The following is a 19,224-nucleotide window of genomic DNA, read 5'->3' on the forward strand; positions in this document are numbered from 1 at the left end:
GGCATGCAATGTGAAATAAGCACATAATGGAGAATGGGGTATCCATCCTCTCAAGCATTTATCCTTTGAGTTACAAACAGTCCACATACACTCTTAATTAAGTTATTTTAAAATGTACAATTTATTATTTACTGTAATCACCCTATTGTGCTATCAAACAGTAGGTCTTATTTATCCTTTCTATTTTTTTTGTACCCATTAACCATCTTCACCTTCCCACCAACCCCGCAAAGACCCTTCCTAGCCTCTGATAACAATCCTTCTGCTATGTCCATGAGTTTAATTGTTTGAATTTTTTAGATCCCACAAATAAGTGAGAACATGCAATATTGTCTATCTGTACCTGGCTTATTTCATTTAATATAATGATTTCTAATTCCATACATGGTGTTGCAAATGACTGAATCTCATTCCTTTTTATGGCTGAATAGTACTTCATTGTGTATATGTACCACATTTTCTTTATTCACTCATCTGTTGATGGATACTTAGGTTGCTTCCAAATCTTAGCTGTTGTAAATAGTGCTGCAACAAACACAGGAGTGCAGACATCTTTTTGATATACTGATTTGCTTTTTGGGGGGATATATACCCAGTAGTAGGATTGCTGGATAATATGGCAGCTAAATTTTCAGTTTTTTGAGGAACCTCCAAACTGTTCTCTCTATTGGTTGTACTAATTTACATTTGCACCAGCATGTACAAGTATTTCCTTTTCTGCACATCCTTGACAGCGTTTGTTATTGTCTGTCTTTTGGATATAAGCCATTTTAACTGGGATGAGATGATAGCTCATTGTAGTTTTGATTTGCATTTCTCTGATGATCAGTGATGTTGAGCACCTTTTCATATGCCTGTTTGCCATTTTTTTGAGAAATGTCTGTTGAAATATTTTGCCCATTTTTTGATCAGATTGTTAGTTTTTTTTCCTATAGAGTTTGTTTGAGCTTCTTATGTATTCTGGTTATTAATCCCTTGTCAGATGGGTAGTTTGCAAATGTTTCTTCCACTCAGTGGGTAGTCTCTTCACTTTATTGGTTGTATCCTCTGCATAAGCTTTTTAACTTAATGCGATCCCATTTGTTCATTTTTACTTTGGTTATCTGTGCTTGTGGGGTATTACTCGAGAATTTTTTGCCCAGACTAATGTCCTAGAGATTTTCTCCATTGTTTCCTTTTAGTAGTTTCATAGTTTGAAGTCTTAGATTTAAGTCTTTAATTCATTTTGATTTAATTTTTGCATACAGTAAGAGATAGGGATCTAGTTTTATTCTTCTGCATATGGATATCCATTTTTCCCAGCACCATTTATTGAAAAGACTGTTCTTTCCCCAATGTATGTTCTTTGTACCTTTGTTGAAAATGAGTTCACTGTAGATGTATGTACTTACTTCTGGGTTCTCTATTCTGTCCATTGATCTACGTGTCTGTTTTTATGCCACCACTATGCGTTTGGGTTACTATACCTCTGCAATATAATATGAAGTCAGGTAATGTGATTCCTCCAGTTTTGCTATGTTTTCCTAAGGATAGTTTTGGCTATTCTTGGTCTTTTGTGTTCTATTTTAATTTTAGGATTATTTTTTCTATTTTGATGAAGAATGCTATTGATATTTTGATAGGGATTGCATTGAATCTGTAGATTGCTGTGGGTAGAATGGACATTTTAACAATATTGATTCTTCCAATTCATGAACATGGAATATCTTTCCATTTTTATGGTGTCTTCTTCAATTTCTTTCATTCATGTTTTATAGTTTTTAAATTAGAGCTTTTTTACTTCTGTTAAGTTTATTTCTAGATGTTTTATTTTATTTTTTGGTATTGTAAATGGGATTACTTTCTTGATTTCTTTTTCACATTGTTTGGTGTTAGCATATAGAAATGCTAGTGATTTTTGTATGTTGATTTTGTATACTGCAACTTTACTGAATTTATCAGTTCTAATAGTTTTTTAGTGGAGTCTTTGGGTTTTTCCAAATGTAAGATTATATCATCTGTGAACAAGGATAACTTGCCTTTTTCTTTTTCAATTTTGAGGCCCTTTGTTTTTTTCTCTTGTCTTATTGCTGTAGCTAGAACTTCCAGTACTATGTTGCATAGCAGTGGTGTAATTGGTTGTACTTGCCTTGTTCCATACCTTAGAGGAAAGGCTCATTCCGTATAATACTAGCAGTGGCTCTATTGTACATGGCTTTTATTGTGTTAAAGCATGTTCCTTGTATACCTAGTTATTTGAGGATTTTTATCATGCAGGGATGTTGAATTTACCAAATGCTTTTTAAACATCAGTTGAAATGATCTCTTTTTTTGGGTCCTTCTTTCTATTGACATGATTTATCATACTGATTGATTTGTCTATGTTGAAACATGCTTGCATCCCTGAGATAAATCCCACTTGGTCAGAGTGAATGATCTTTTTAATGTGTTGTTAATTTGGCTTGGTCGAATCTCATTGATTCTTGCAACAATGTTCATAAGGAATTTTGGCCTGTAGTTTTCTTTTTTTAATTTGTCTTTTTCTGGTTTTGGTATTAGGGTAATCCTGGCCTTGTAGAGTTCCTTCTCTGTTTTTCAGAATAGTTTGAGCAGGATTGGTATTTGTTTTTCTTTAAATGTTTAGTAAAATTCAGCAGTGAAGCCATTGGATCCAGGCTTCTTTGCTAGGAGACCTTTTATTACCATTTTGATCTCATTATTTGTTATTGATCTGTTCAGGTTTTGCAGTTTTTTTCATGGTTCAATCTTTGGTGGGTTGTATGTGTTCATTTCTTCTATGTTTTCCAATTTATTGGCATGTGGTTTCTTGAGTAGCCTCTAATGATCTTTTGAATTTCTGCAGTATCAGTTGTAATGTCTTCCTTTTCATCTCTGATTGTATTTATTTGGGTCTTCTTCTTTTTCTACATCTGGCTAAAGATTTGTTGATTTTGTTTGTCTTTTTAGAAAATGAACTTTTTGTTTTATCTGTCCTTTGTATTGTTTTGTTTCAGTTTCATTTATTTTTGCTCTGGTCTTTATTATAATTTCTTTTTTTCTATTGATTTTGGGTTTGGTTTGCTCTTGCTTTTACAGTTTGTTAAGGTGCATCATTAGATTGTTTATTTGAAGTTTTTCTACATACACATATATATATATATATATATATATATATATGTAAAATTGCATTTTAGGTTCTGGTATACATGTGAAGAACATGCAGTATTGTTACATAGGTACATACATGGCAATATAGTGTGCTGCCTCCATCCCCATTACCTATATCTGGCATTTATCCCCATGTTATCCCTCCCCAACTCCCTACTCCCCACTGTCCCTCCCCTAGTCCCACCCACAGACCTCAGTGTGTGATGCTCCCCTCCCTGTGTCCATGTGTTCTCATTGTTCAACACCCACCTATGAGTGAGAACATGTGGTGTTTGATTTTGTGTTCTTGTGTCAGTTTGCTGAGAATGATGGTTTCCAGGTTGATCCATGTCCCTACAAAGGACACGAACTCTTCGTTTTTTTATGGCTGCATAGTATTCCATGGTGTATATGTGCCACATTTTCCCTGTCCAGTCTATCATCGATGGGTCTTTGGGTTGGTTCCAAGTCTTTGCTATTGTAAACAGTGGTGCAATGAACATACATGTGCATGTGTCCTTATAATAGGATAATTTATAATCCTTTGGATATATACCCAGTAATGGGATTGCTGGGTCAAATGGAATTTCTATTTCTAGGTCCTTGAGGAATTGCCACACTGTCTTCCACAATGGTTGAACTAACTTACACTCCCACCAACAGTGTAAAAGTGTTCCTGTTTCTCCACATCCTCTCCAACAGCTGTTGTCTCCAGATTTTTTAATGATTGCCATTCTAACTGGTGTGAGGTAGTATCTCAATGTAGTTTTGATTTGCATTTCTCTAATGACCAGTGATGATGAGTTTTCTTTCATATGTTTGTTGGCCTCATATATGTCTTCTTTTGAAAAGTGTTGTTCATATCCTTTGTCCACTTTTGAATGGATTAGTTTGTTTTTTCTTGTAAATCTGTTTTAGTTCTTTGTAGATTTTGGATATAAGTCCTTTGTCAGATGGGTAGATTGCAAAAATTTTTTCCCATTCTGTTGGTTGCTGGTTCACTCTAATGATTGTTTCTTTTGCTGTGCAGAAGCTCTGGAGTTTAATTAGATCCCATTTGTCTATTTTGGCTTTTGTTGCCAATGCTTTTGGTGTTTTAGTCATGAAGTCCTTGCCTATGCCTATGTCCTGAATGGTTTTGCCTGGGTTTTGTTCTAGGTTTTTTCTGGTATTAGGTCTTATGTTTAAATCTTTAATCCATCTGGAGTTAATTTTAGTGTAAGGTGTCAGGAAGCAGTCTAGTTTCAGCTTTCTGCACATGGCTAGCCAGTTTTCCCAACACCATTTATTAAACAGGGAATCCTTTCCCCATTGCTTGTTTTTGTCAGGTTTGTCAAAGATCAGATGGTGTGGCATTGCCTCCGAGGTCTCTGTTCTGTTCCATTGGTCTATATCTCTGTTTTGGTACCAGTCCCATGCTGTTTTGATTACTGTAGGCTTGTAGTATAGTTTGAAGTCAGGTAGCATGATGCCTCTAGTTCTTTTTGCTTAGAATTGACTTGGCTATGTGGGCTATCTTTTGGTTACATATGAAGTTTAAGGTGTTTTTTTCCAGTTCTGTAAAGAGGGTCATAGGTAGCTTGATGGGGATAGCATTGAATCTATAAATTACTTTGGGCAGTATGGCCATTTTCACAATATTGATTCTTCCTAACCATGAACATGGAATGTTTTTCCATCTGTTTGTGTTTTCTCTTATTTCCTTATCAGTGGTTTGTAGTTCTCCGTGAAGAGGTCCTTTACATCCTTTGTTAGTTGTATTCCTAGGTATTTTATTCTCTTTGTAGCAATTATGAATGGCAGTTCATTCTTGATTTTGCTCTCCTTAAGTCTTTTATTGGTGTATAAGAATGCTTGTGATTTTTGCACATTGATGTTTCCTGAGACTTTGCTGAAGTTGCTTATCAGTTTCAGGAGATTTTGGGCTGAGATGATGGGGTCTTCTAAATATACAATCATGTTGTCTGCAAATAGAGACAATTTGACTTCCTCCTTTCCTAATTGAATACCCTTTATTTCTTTTTCTTGCCTGATTACTCCGGCTAGAGCTTCCAATACTATATTGAATAGGAGTGGTGACAGAGGGCATCCTTGTCTAATGCCGGATTTCAAAGGGAGTGCTTCCACTTTTTGCCCATTTAGTATGATATTGGTTGTTGGTTTATCATAAATAGCTTTTGTTATTTTGAGATACATTCCATCAATACCTAGTTTATTGAGGGTTTTTAGCATAAAGTGTTGTTGAATTTTGTCAAAGGCCTTCTCTGCATCAATTGAGATAATCATGTGGTTTTTGTCGTTGGTTCTGTTTATGTGGTGAATTATGTTTATAGACTTGCGTACGTTGAACCAGCCTTGCCTCCCAGGATGAAGCCTACTTGATCGTGATGGATAAGCTTTTTGATATGCTGTTGCAGTCAGTTTGCCAGTATTTTATGGAATATTTTTGCATCTATGTTCATCATGGATATTGGTCTGAAGTTTTCTTTTCTTGTTGAGTCTCTGCCAGGTTTTGGTATCAGGATGATGTTGGTGTCATAAAATGATTTGGGGAGGATTCCCTCTTTCTGGATTGTTTGGAGTAGTTTCAGAAGGAGTGGTACTAGCTCCTCTTTGTATGTCTGGTAGAATTCGTCTGTGAACCCATCTGGACCTGGGCTTTTTTTTGGTTAGTAGGTGATTAATTGCTGCCTCAACTTCAGCCCTGGTTATTGGTCTATTCAGGGTTTTGAATGCGTCCTGGTTTAGGCTTGGGGTTGGGTGCAGGTGTCCAGGAATTTATCCATTTTTTCCAGGTTTACTGGTGTATGTGCATAGTTGTTTGTAGTAATTTCTGATGGTGGGTTGTATTTCTGTGGAATCTGTGATGATATCCCCTTTATCATTTTTTATTGCATTTATTTGATTATTCTCTCTTTTCTTTTTTATTAATCTGGCTAGTGGTCTGTCTATTTTGTTGATCTTTTCAAAAAACAAACTACTGGATTTATTGATTTTTATGAAGGGTTTTTTGTGTCTCTATCTCCTTCAGTTCTACTCTGATCTTAGTTATTTCTTGTCTTCTGCTAGCTTTTGAGCTTTTTGATTTTGCTCCTCTAGCTCTTTCAATTTTTATGATAGGGTGTCTATTTTAGATCTCTCCTTGCTTCTCATTTGGGCATTTATTGCTATAAAATTTCCTCTAGACACTGCTTTAAATGTGCCACAGAGATTCTGATACGTTCTGTCTTCGTTCTTGTTGGTTTTGAAGAACATCTTTATTTCTGCCTTCATTTCGTTGTTTATCCAGTCAACATTCAAGAGCCAGTTGTTCAGTTTCCATGAGGTTGTGCAGTTCCGAGTTAGTTTCTGAATTCTGAGTTCTAATTTGATTGCACTGTGGTCTTAGAGACTTTTATGATTTCTGTTCTTTTGCATTCGCTGAGGAGTGATTTACTTCCAATTATGCGGTCAATTTTAGAGTAGGTGTGATGTGGTGGTGAGAAGAACGTATATTCTGTGGATTTGGGGTGGAGAGTTCTGTAAATGTCTATTAGGTTTGCTTGGTCCAGGTCTGAGTTCAAGTCCTAGGTATCCTTGTTAATATTCTGTCTCGTTAATTTGTCTAATATTGACAGTAGAGTGTTAAAGTCTCCCATTATTGTTGTGTGGGAGTCTAAGTCTCTTTGTAAGTCATTAAGAACTTGCTTTATGTTTCTGGGTGCTCCTATATTGGGTGTATATATATTTAGGTTTGTTAAGTCTTCTTGTTGTATTGATCCTTTTACCGTTATGTAATCCCCCTCTTTGTCCCTTTTGATCTTTGTTGGTTTAAAGTCTAGTTTATCAGAGACTAGGATTGCAACTCTTGCTTTTTTTTGCTCTCCATTTGCTTGGTAGATCTTCCTCCATCCCTTTGTTTTGAGCCTATGTGTATCCTTGCATGTGAGATGGGTTTCCTGGATACAGCACATTGATGGGTTTTGACTTTTTATCCAATTTGCCAGTCTGTGTCTTTTGATTGGGGCATTTAGGCCATTTACATTTAAGGTTACTATTGTTATGTGTGAATCTGATCCTGCCATTTTGATGCTAGCTGGTTGTTTTGCCCATTAGTTGATGCATTATCTTTATTGTGTTGATGCTCTTTACCATTTGGTATGTTTTTGGAGTGACTGGTACTGGTTGTTCCTTTCTATGTTTAGTGGTTCTTTCAGGAGCTCTTGTAAAGGAGGCCTGGTGGTGATGAGATCTCTGAGCAATTGCTTGTTCATAAAGGATTCTATTTCTCCTTCACTTATGAAGCTGTTTGGCTGGATATGAAATGCTAGGTTAAAAGTTCTTTTCTTTAAGTATGTTGAATATTGGCCCCCACTCTCTTCTGGCTTGTAGGGCTTCTGCTGAGATATCTGCTGTGAGTCTGATGGGCTTCCCTTTGTGGGTAGCCCGACCTTTCTCTCTGACTGCCTTTAGCAGTTTTTCCTTCATTTCAACCCTGGTGAATCTGACGATAATGTGCCTTGGGGTTGCTCTTCTTGAGGAATATCTTTGTGGTGTTCTCTGCATTTCCTGGACTTGAATGTTGGCCTGCCTTGCTAGGTTGGGGAAGTTCTCCTGGGTAATGTCCTGAAGAGTGTTTTCCAGCTTGGATTCATTCTCTCTGTTACATTCAGGTACACCTGTCAAATGTAGATTAGGTCTTTTCACATAATCCCATATTTCTTGGAATCTTTGTTCATTTCTTTTTACTTTTTTTTCCCTCTTATCTTGCCTTCTCTTTTTATTTCATTGAGTTGATCTTCAGTCTCTGATATCTTTTCTTCTCCTTGGTCGATTTGGCTATTGAAACTTGTGTATGCTTCACAAATTTCTTGTGTTTTTTAGCTCCATCAATTCATTTATATTCCTCTCTAAGCTGTTTATTCTCATTAGCATTTTGTGAAACCTTTTTTCAAGATTCTTAGTTTCTTTCCATTGGTTTAGAACATGGTCTTTTAGCTCAGAGAAGTTTGTTATTACCCACCTTCTGAAGCCTGTTTCTGTCAATGCATGAGACTCATTCTCCATCCAGCCTTGTTCCCTTGCTGGTGAGGAGTTGTGATCCCTTGGAGGAGGAGAGGCGTTTGGTTTTGGGTATTTTCATCTTTTTTGTGCTGCTTTCTTCCCATCTTTGTGGATTTATCTACCTGTGTTCTTTGTGGTTGGTGACTTTCAGATGGGGTCTCTGAGTGGATGTCCTTTTTGTTGATGATGAGATTATTTCTTTCTCTTTCTTAATTTTTCTTCCAACAGTCAGTTCCCCCTGCTGTAGGACTGCTGGAGGTCCACTTGAGACCCTGCTTGCCTGGGGATCACCTGCAGTGGCTGTAGAAGAGTAAGGGTTGCTGCCAGTTTCTTCTTCTGTTATCTTTGTCCCAGAAGGATACCTGCCAGATGTCAGCCTTAGCTCTCCTTTATGAGATGTCTCTTTGGGTATACGGGGATTGGAGAGCTGTTTGAGGAGACAGTCTGTCTCTTATAGGAGCTCAAGTGGTGAGCTGTGAGCTCAGTTGTTCTGTTCAGAGCTGCTGTGCAGGTACATTTAAGTCTGCTGCAGCAGACCTCATAACCACCTTTTTTTCCCATTTGCTCTGTCCTGGGAAGGTGGGGCTTTATTTATAAGTTCCTGTCATTCTGCTGCCTTTTTTCAGAGATGCCCTGCCCAGCGAGGAGGTAGCCTAGTCATAGCCTCCCAGCAGAGGCGTTGCTGAGCTGCCATGGGCTCTGCCCAGCTGCTGTGTGAACTTCCTTGCAGTTTCGTTTATAGGGGTATAGTTAGAACTACCTCGGTAATGGCAGTCTGCCTCAGTAATGGCAGACTGTCTCTGCCATTTTTTTTTTTTTTTTTTTGTAGAGGAGGTTAAAACTTTATTTGGCTTATAAAATTCCATGTTCTGAGAACATGCTCTGAGCGTGCAGAAAGCGCAGGATGCTGCTCCTGGGTGAGGGCTGAGGCCAGGCCACCTCTGAAGCTGCTGCTGACCCCGTGAGCCCAGACCAGGACAGAGTACCAGGCCCAGTGGTCGTGAAAGCGTGATGGCCACCACCTCTGTGGGGCCTGCTGGTGCTGCTGCAGTCCCTGGTGGGCTGGACACTCACTCTGGCAGCCGCTGGCCCCCACGCTGGCTGCGTTTGTCCCGCCATATGCAGTAGTTGAGTGTAGTCGCAAAGGCCAGCCAGGCCAGGTAGGGGTAGAGCAGGTGGGCAGCCAGTGGGCTCACCCGGTACCAGGACACGGTGGTGGCTGTGGCCGTGCCACTAACCAGCAGGAGGTCTACCAGGGCCCAGCTCATTTGTCGGGCACCAAAGAAGATGGGGGCCACGCCCAGTTCAGGGCCAGCTGCCCGGTGTAGAGGCCCAGGGGAACCACCGCCTCCTCCGTGAAGCCTCCCAGCTCTTTCCAGACCAGGTAGGAGCCATACCACATGGCCGAGTAAAGCGTGCCCCAGACAGGGCCCAGCATCCAGTGGGGCAGGTGCCATGAGGGTGTCTGCAGGGTGCCATACCAGCGGAGACCCTTGCCATGGACAAAGTGGGAGCCCACGAAGCACCCTAGGCTGGGTGCCAGTGTGAAGCCCACGGCAGGCACCCAGGGAGGGGCCATGGCTGTTGCAGCTGCTGTTCCAGGGAGCTTCTGATTCTAGGTGGAGAATCAGGTGTTGTCTGCTCATCTGAGACAAGAAGCCACACAACCCGATTCAGCTCAGCCAACTTGCAGCAAGGCCTGCTGGGGCGAGGGCCAGGACCCAGGGGGCATGGGGTTGGGGAGGCCCTGAGAGGGCACAGACTGGGGCTGAGGGAGCCTGGACCTCTGAAAGGGACACCCTGACCAGGAGGAGATGCCACGGGAAGGACAGTAAGCACTTTCACCCAGAGGAACACAAGAGACAGGCAGTCCAGAGGACACGGAGGCAGCCAAGCTGGGGGGAGGTGGGGGTCAGCAGAGACTGTGCTGGGGCAAGTAGGGCAGCAGGGACAAAAAGGGCAAAGGGCAAAGCCAGCCCCAGGGAGAAGGGGCAGCTGCTGGCCTGGGATCCATGGAGCTGTGTGAGCACAGAAGCAACCAGACTGCCTTGGAAGTGGCAGACTGCCTCGGCAGTGGCAGACTGCCTTGGTAATGGTGGACTCCCTTCCCCCTACAGAGCTCGACCATCCCAGATCCAGCTGTGCTTGCTGTAAAACTCTCAATCCAGAGCATTTCAGATTGCTGGTCTTTGTGTGTGTGGGACCAGCCAAGCCAGATCACCTGGCTCCCTGTTTCAGCCCCCTTTTTTTCAGTTGAACGGGCAACTCTGTCTCCCAGGCATTCCAGTCACCAATTGAAACGGTGCCCGGATTTATGTGAGCTTTTGTGCGGAAACCCGCTGCGCCGGCTGAAACAGCCATGCTGGAAACTTGTGGAGCTTTTCTGCCTGGGAATCTCCTGGTCTGTGGGCAGTAAAAATTCGTTTGGAAAAGCAATGATCACTCACCCTCTGCGTTTTCACTGGGAGATGCAATCCAGAGCTGTTTCTATTCGGCCATCTTGGATAGGAGTCTCTTTTTCTACTTTTTTGATGTAGATATTTTGTGTTATAGACTTTCCTCTTAGTACTGTTTTTGCTGTGTCCCATAGGTTTTGGTATGTTGTGTTTCCATTTTTATTTGTTTAAATAAATTTTTATTTATTTTTCATAGTTTCTTCATTGTCCCACTGGTCAGTCAGAAACATATTGTTTAATTTCCATGTGTTTTTATACATTCAACATTTCTGTTGTTATTAATTTCTAGTTTTATTCTATTATATTCAGATAAAATACTTCGTATGATTATAATTTTTTTGAACTTTTTAGACTTGTTTTGTGGCCTAACATAGTCTATTTTTGTGAATGATCTATGTACTGAGGATAAGATTGTGTATTCTGCAGCTCTGGGATGAAATGTTCTATAAATGTCCATTAGATCCCCTTGGTCTCTAGTGCAGATTAAATACGTTTCTTTATTGATTTTCTGTCTGGATGATCTGTGCAATCCTGAAAGTGGGGTGTTGAAGTCTCTAACTACTATTGTATTGGAGTCTATCTCTCTCTTTAGCTCTAATAATATTTGCTTTTTATAATATATCAGGTGCTCCAGTGTTAGGTGCCTATATATTTATAACTTTTGTATTCTCTTACTGAATTGGCTCCTTTATTCTTATATGATGACCTTCTTGATCTCTTTTTATAGTTTTTATCTTGAAATCTATTTAGTGTGTTATAAGTATAGCTACTCTTGCTCTTTGTTGGTTTACATTTGCATGGAATACCTTTTCCCATCCCTTTATTTTCAGTTTGTGTGTGTCTTTATAGGTGAAATGTGTTTTTTAGAGGCAACAGATCATTGGGTCTTGTATTTTTTTCTATTCATTCGGCCTCTGTATGTCTTTTGATTGGACAGTTTAGGCCTTTTACATTCAATGTTGCTATTGATAACTAAGGACTTACTCCTGCCACTTTGTTATTTGTTTTCTGGTTGTCTTGCAGTCTCCTCTTCCTTCTTTCCTTCCTGCCTGTCTACATTTTAGTGAAGGTGATTTTCTCTGGTAGTTTCTCACTTTTTATTTTTTTGGTATTTGTTGTATGCTTTTTGATTTGAGATTACCATGAGGCAAACAATATCTTGTAATTCATTATTTTAAAGTGATGATGGTTTAATACTGCACAAGAAAAGAGAAAACTAATAAAAACTCGACATTCTTCCCCTCTGCTTTTAAACTTTTTGTTGTTTCTATTCATATCCTATTTTACTGTTTATATCTTGAAAATTTGTTGTAGTTATTATTTTTGATAGGTTTTCATCTTTTAGTCTTTCTATTCAAGATATGAGTAGTTTACATATTACAATTATAGTGGTATAATATTTTGTATTTTTCTGCATACTTACTATTACCAGTGAGTTTTCTACCTTCAGATGATTTCTTATTGCTCATCAACATCCTTTTTCTTTTTCATATGCAAAACTCCCTTTAGGATTTCTTGTAGGACAAGTCTGGCATTGATGAAATTCCTCAGCTTTTGTTTGTTTGAGAAAGTCTTTATTTCTCCTTCATGTCTGAAGGATATTTTTGCTGAATATACTATTCTAGGATAAAGTTTTTTTCTTCATCACTTTAAATATGTCGTGTTGGCCAGGTACAGTAGCTCATGCCTGCAATCTGAGCACTTTGAGAAACTGAGGCAGGAGGATTGCATGAGCCCAGGAGTTTGAGACCAGCTCTTGGAACATGGTGAAACTCCACCTCTACAAAAAATTAGCCAGGTATGGTGGCACAGACCTGTATTCCCAGCTATTCAGGAGGCTGAGGTGGGAGGATCGTCTTAGCCTGGAAGGTTAAGGTCTTAGCTGCGATTGTGCCACTGCACTCCAGTGTGGGTGACACAGTGAGAACCTATCTAAAAAAAAAGGTTATGCCACTCTTTCCTGGCCCATAAGATTTCCACTGAGAAGTCCACTGCCAGATATATTGGAACTCTTTTGTTTGTTACTGGTTTCTTTTCTCTTGCTGGTTTTAGGATCCTTTCGCTAGTCTTGACCTTTTGGAGTTTGATTATAAAATGTCTTGAGATAGTATTCTTTGTATTAGATGTGTTTGGTGTTATATAACCTTCTTGCATTTCTTTCTCTAGGCTTGGGAAGTTCTCTGATACTGTCCCTTCGAATAAATTTTCTACTTCATTTTTTCTCTCTACCTCTTCTTTAAGGCCAATAGCTCTTAGCTTTGTCCTTTTGAGGCTATATTCTAGGTTTTGTAGGTATGGTTCATTTTTAAAACTTCTTTTTTCTTTTGTCTCCTCTATGTATGTTCAAATACCCCATCTTCAAACTTACTAATTCTTTCTTCTGATTAATTCTCCAATTAATGGACATTGATACATTTTTCAGCTCCAGGTTTTCTGCTTTTAAAAATTATTTCAGTTTCTTTCTTCAATTTATCTGATAGGATTCTGAATTCCTTCTCTATGTCATCTTAAATTTCTTGGAGTTTCCTTAGAACAGCCGTTTTGATTTTTCTGTCTGAAAGGTCACATTTCTCTGCCTCTCCAGGACTATTCCCTGGTGCCTTATTTAGTTCTTTTGGTGAGGTCATGTTTTCCTGGATGTTCTTGATGGTTGTGGATGTTCATTGGTTTCTGGGCATTGACAAGTTAGATATTTGCTGTGGTCTTCTGTCTTTTTGTACCCATCCTTCTTGGGTATGCTTTCCACATATTTGAAGGGATTTGGGTGTTGCGATCTAAGCCTTTGGTCACTGCAGCCATATCTGCATGAGGGGAACCCCAAGCCAAGTAACAGTATGGCTATTGCAGTGTCATAGAGGTACTGCTTTGGGAGTCTTGAGTAAGATCCAGGAGAATTCACTAGATTACCCGGCAGAGATTCTTGTTTTCTTCCCTACTTTGCCTGCAGACAAATGGAAACAGTCTCTGTCTCTCTGTGCTGAGCTGCCTTGAGATAGGGGAGAGGTGACACAAGCACCCCTTTGTTCACCACCCCTGGGGCCGTACTGGGTCAGACCTGAAGCCAGCACAGCATTGGGTCTCGCCAATGGTTCATGATTATGACTGCCTGGCTGCCCGCTAAGGGGTCAGTAGTGGTGAAGCCAGCCATGCTTGTGTCCTTCCATTCAGGGTGGTGAATTCCACCCCCAGCCCCAGGCAGGTCCAGAGGTGGTGTCTGGGAGCCAGGGTGTGGAGTTGGGAACCTTAGGAATTTACCTGTTGCTCTATTCCACTACAGCTGAACTGGCACCCAAACCTCAAGTCAAAGTCCTTCTCCTTCTTTGTTCCCCTTTCTTCAAGCAGAGGAGCCTCCCACTGTGGCCACCACCACCCTAGGCCTGCTATGAGTACTGCCTGGCTACTGCCAATATTTACTCAAGGCCCAAGGACTCTTCAGTCAGCTTGTGTTGAATGCCACCAGTCCTGAATCTCTTCCTTCAGTGCTGTGGGCTCCCCTCTGACCCAGGGCAGGTCCAGATATGCCATCCAGGTGCCAAGGCCTACAGTTGGGGACTCCAGGATCCTGCTTGGTGCTCTATTCCACTGTGTCTGAGATGGTACCCAAGCTGATTTTTTTTATTTGTATAAAGGTACTTTTTTTGTGTAGATGTTCAATTTGGTGTTCCTGTAGGGGGCAGGGTGGTGGGAGGGTAAACACAATTGCTGGAGGCTTCTATTTGGCCATCTCGCTCTGCCTTCTCCTCTCCATTTCCCATAGAACATGCTTTGAGAAAGTCTGGGTCTGGGAATATTTTGGGGAGTCAAAGTGGTATAGCAGTTAAGGACCCTGGATTTAGAGTCAGACAGACATATATTTGAACTCTAACTGTGTGATCTTGGACAAGTCAGTTAATATTGCTAGGCCTTTGTTTTGTTTTTGTTTTTTAATCTGTAAAACAGAAATAATAAATAGCTAATACTTATTGGGTACTTTATTTAATCTTTACAGAAATTCTGTGTAACAGATTCTTTCATTATTTCTGTATTATAGATAGATGTGGAAACTAAGGAACAGGGAGATTATGTAGCTTCTTCAAGGTCACTTAGCTTATAAGAAATGAAGTTAAGACATCTAACCCAAGTAGTCTGACTCTAGAATTTGAACTCCTAATTATTAATCTGTATTGCCGTTTTGTGTTGTTGTGAAATGACATATTATACATGTATAGTATTAGCACAGTGTCCAGTGCATAGTAGGTACTTAACAAATGGTAATTATTCTGTTCATTTAGATAAGTCACTACATGGTTGCCCCATAAAGTGATATATGACAGGAAGGACTCAGTACTGAAAGAAGTTATAAAATCCCACAGAGAGGCAGACAGTGGAGGATATTCATGTAGAGTAACCGAAGCGTCTACCTAGGCTAGTTCTCAGAGGGTTGGAGGCCCTGTCTCTGCTCCCAAAGGTGGACAAAGCAGCCCTTGGGCCCACTCTGACTAAAGAACAGCAAAAACAAGTGTGGTCAATTAATTCAAGAGAAGATATTTTAGAAACTTTCAAGGGTTTACCTCAGTCTCAAAATGGACCCACAAGAGATGTACTACTGTTCCTTTTAGACCCACAGCCAGAGCCCATTCAGAACATTATATTCTACATGAACAAAAACAAACAAACTGGCAAACAAAAACAACAGAAAAATCCTTGCTTGGTATGGCATTGGTTACCTGTAGCCTGCAGCCAAATGTATTCTTTCAGGACACCAACTTTGGCACTTCCTAATTTAGGGTTAAGCTATAGTTTTCATGTGGCTCTGGTGTTATTTTGTATATGGCTCCCACATACACAAACTTTGCAGTAGAGAGCACTTTATTAGAATTTCAACACAATGACAGAACCACTTAAGTAAGTTCATGCTTTTTATTGAGACCTTCTCCTCTCCTCCCAAGGTCAGGGTCTTTTTCTCCTTAATTGTCTACTCTGACATGTGGAAAAGGAGAACAAGGTAGGTGTTTCTGCCTTTTGGGGAAACGTGGTATCTTCCATTTAAACTTACTCTCATATTGTTTTGCTTTCTTGGCCTGTTTATATAAATACAAGAAGCCAGAAGCCAGTGAAAATAAAAATCATGAAGTTATCCATGAGACATGCAGAAACAGCCTCCTTGTCTGATAAACAATCTCAGCTGCAGGAAGATCTGTGGTCTGATACTCATTACTGAAAAACTTGCATTGGATGGACAGTTTGTCTGGTTGAGTTAATTAATTTGACAAGTTCTCTGCTTCTTAGAAATATACCATTCCAGATTGACTGAGAGCATGTTTATTTTCAACATTGATCAGTAATTCTGGGTCAGGCACTCTACAGTTTGGTTTGCCTTAGTGCCAGCTGCATGTGGCAGAAAAGTTAATTAGATATTTCTTGTTAAAAGGGAAAAATGTCATGTAGGGGAACAGGACTCTTACAGAGAAGGGAGTGTAGAATTTCCAGTTTTCCTTAAGACTGAGAAGTCATGAGCATACAGACTAGTCCATGAGGAACTCAGGGACTCTTTCCAAGGATAGCTTCTCATTTCTGCAAATCCATTTTGATATTCTAAAAATATTTAAACAAATTATTTCACTTGTCCAAAAGTTCTTTTTCTGTCTCATATTTATTGTGTCTTCCAAGTCTTATTTGTGTCCTACCTTTACTACCAAACATTCTCTTATTACAGGGGGTTTAAGATTAAGCCTCCTCTTCTCTGAAATTCTAAAGAACTAACCATGCTCTTTTCCAATATATTGTACTATTTCCTGTTGTTTCCACTATATTTAGTAGATATCTCAATTAGATTTAGGTGAGGAATTACCCTGTGAATGGGTAAAATGAGATAACCTTTGCAAAAAAATTTTTTAAAAATTCCTGTTCCTTCTCCTTCTCTTCCCTATCTCCTTTTAATTGGTCAAAATTGTTAAGGTAAAATTTTCCAATGTTTAAGTATACAATTTGGTGAGTTTTGATATATATATATATATATATATATATATATATATATATGTTCATTTGTTAGCTACTACCATACTCATGATACAGAACATTTCTATTCCTCAAAAAGTTTCTTCTTGCCCCTTTACAGTCAACCCTCTATGCCACTCCCCCTAGGAACTACTGATCTGCTTTCTGTCGTTATAGTTGTGCTACTTTCACTTAGTATAATGCTTTGGGGATTCATCAATGTTGTTGCATATATCAATAGTTTGTTCCTTTTTATTGTAAGTAATATTACGTTGAATGTATATATACACTCATCCCTCAGTATCCATGGGGAATTGGAGGACCCATTGTGGATATCAAAATCCATGGGTACTCATGTCCTGTAGTTGGTCCTGCAGAAACCACAGATATAAATTTGCTTACTACACAATTTGCTTATCCATTTACCACCTGTTGGAAATGTAGGTTGTTTCCAGTTTGGGGCTATTATGAATAAAACTGCTATGAAGATTTATGTCTTTTCGTGGACATATGTTTCTACCTCTTTAAAGCAAATACCTAGGAGTGGTTTTGATGGATTGTGTGGTAAGTATATGTTTAACTTTTTAAAAAATTGCCAAACTTTTTCCCAAAGTGGTTGGACCATTTTGCATTCCCACCAGCAATGTGTGAAAGTTAAAGTTGTTCCACATCCTTATCAAAGCTTGTTATAGTCAGTCTTTTTAATTTTAGCAATTCTAGTGAGTATTCAGTAGTATCTTACTATGTTTTCATTTGCATTTCCCTAATAACTAGTGATAATGAGCATTATTTTATGTGCTTGTCATTTGTATGCTCTCTTTGGTGAAATTCCTGTTCACATCCTTACTTTATCTTTAAATTGAGTTGTTGGTCCTATTATTGAATTGTAGGTGTTTTTATATATTCTGAATACAAGTATTTTGTCAGATATTTGTTTTGTAAATATTTTTCTTTGTATCTGGTTTGCCTTTCATTTTCCTAAAGTGTCTTTTGAAGAGTAAAAGTTTTAAATTTTGATGAAGTCCAATTCATAATTAAAAATTAATTTGTGCTTTTTAAGTCCTAGGGTTTATAAAATACATTAAAAAATAACCAGAATCTTTTCAAATATTATACTGCTTCATGCATAGTATAAGTACACTTCTCTGTCTTACCTATTGCTGTTGATGTTGTAATTTCACTCAAACATGTTCTATACATAAAAGTTTTTGTTCCCATCTTTGCTTGAAACATTGTTAACTCTTACGGTGATTAAAAATAAGGAAATAAGTAATTTTGATTTTATCTTCATTTATTTCTTTTCTAATACTAATCAATTTTCTTTTACATTCAAGTTTTTTGAGGCTGGGTGGGGTATCTTATGTCTGTAATTCCAGCACTTTGGGAGTCTTCGCGGGTGGATTGCTTGATCCCAGGAGTTCAGGACCAGCCTGGGAAGCATGGCAAAACTCTATCTCTACCAAAAATACAAAAAATTAGCTGGGCATGGAGGCATATGCTTATCATCCCAGCTACTAGGGAGACTAAAGTGGGAGGATAGCTTGAGTCATGGAGGCTGAGGCTGAGGTGAGCTGTGATTGTGCCACTGCACAAAATTTTATCCAAAGTTTTTGTGCCACTGCACAAAAAGTTTTATCCTGAGGATAAAACAAGTACAAGTTTCAAGCTTTAACAGCAGAAATGTCAATTTCTGTATATCCAAAAACAACTATCTATAAGACTATTGGGCCTATAGTCCCAATAGTCCTTGCCTCAGTAGTTTTCTCACATATATGTATAGATCATTACCTAAATACCATCAGGGAACTTCTCTGCATGTCTCTGGAGCTTTTGTTCTTTGTGAAGCTCCCTCCTCTCCTATACTCTGTCCTATAAATTCTAGTTGCCTTGGCCGATCTTAACTCTGAATTGTTTCCTTGACTCAGTAAGACTTCTGAGCTCTGTTTGGAATCTCCCTGTCTGTACTACAGCCTGAAAACTGTCTGCAGGCATTGAGGTGGGGGCTCACCTTATTTGTTTTTCCTTCCTCAGATATCACTGTCCTGCACTTTCTGTTTCCCTATATCTGAAACTGTTGTTTTATTTATTTTGATTTGTTTTTTATTTTTATTTTTTTTAATTGTACTTTAGGTTCTGGGATACATGTGCAGATCATGCACGATTGTTGCATAGGTACACACATGGCAATGTGGTTTACTCCCTCCATCCCCCTGTCACCTGTATCTGGCATTTCTCCCCATGTTATCCCTCCCCAACCTGTTTTTTAGTTTTTAAAGATGGCATGGTTAATCTGGTTCCTGTTATTCCGTAATTACTAGATACCAAAAATCGTGTTGTAATTTCAAGTTTTTCAGAATGCCTGCCTGTCCCCAGATATCTTCAGGACTGCCTTTCAGAGTGCTTATAATTCCATCATAAAATAATCATTACTTTGGACCTTTTCATATTTGAATATCTGCTTAAGTTGCAAAAATGTCCCATGGGAAAAGAAGCATGACGGTATAAGCAGCTTGCTAAACATTTATAGGGCATCTGAAGGCATAGAAATGTTATAGACCTGGAAGTCTGGGCACCTGGCTTCAGTCTTGAATCTACCACAAACAAGGTGTGATGTGGCTAAGTT

The 19,224-nt window shown here is 39.1% G+C and overlaps 1 protein-coding gene and 1 pseudogene across 2 annotated transcripts in view; one reads left to right on the forward strand and one right to left on the reverse strand.

Moving 5' to 3' along the window:
* Positions 1 to 19,224, forward strand: part of HPSE2 (heparanase 2 (inactive)) — a 766,947-nt gene that overhangs the window by 37,449 nt on the left and 710,274 nt on the right. The gene's annotated exons all lie outside the window — the stretch shown is intronic.
* On the reverse strand, positions 9,240 to 9,748 carry LOC105708269 (translocator protein-like; annotated as a pseudogene).

The sequence above is a fragment of the Aotus nancymaae genome, unplaced genomic scaffold (genome assembly GCF_030222135.1).
Source record: "Aotus nancymaae isolate 86718 unplaced genomic scaffold, 86718_ANA_hifiasm-v0.15.2.pri h1tg000010l, whole genome shotgun sequence".
Taxonomy (NCBI): domain Eukaryota; kingdom Metazoa; phylum Chordata; class Mammalia; order Primates; family Aotidae; genus Aotus; species Aotus nancymaae.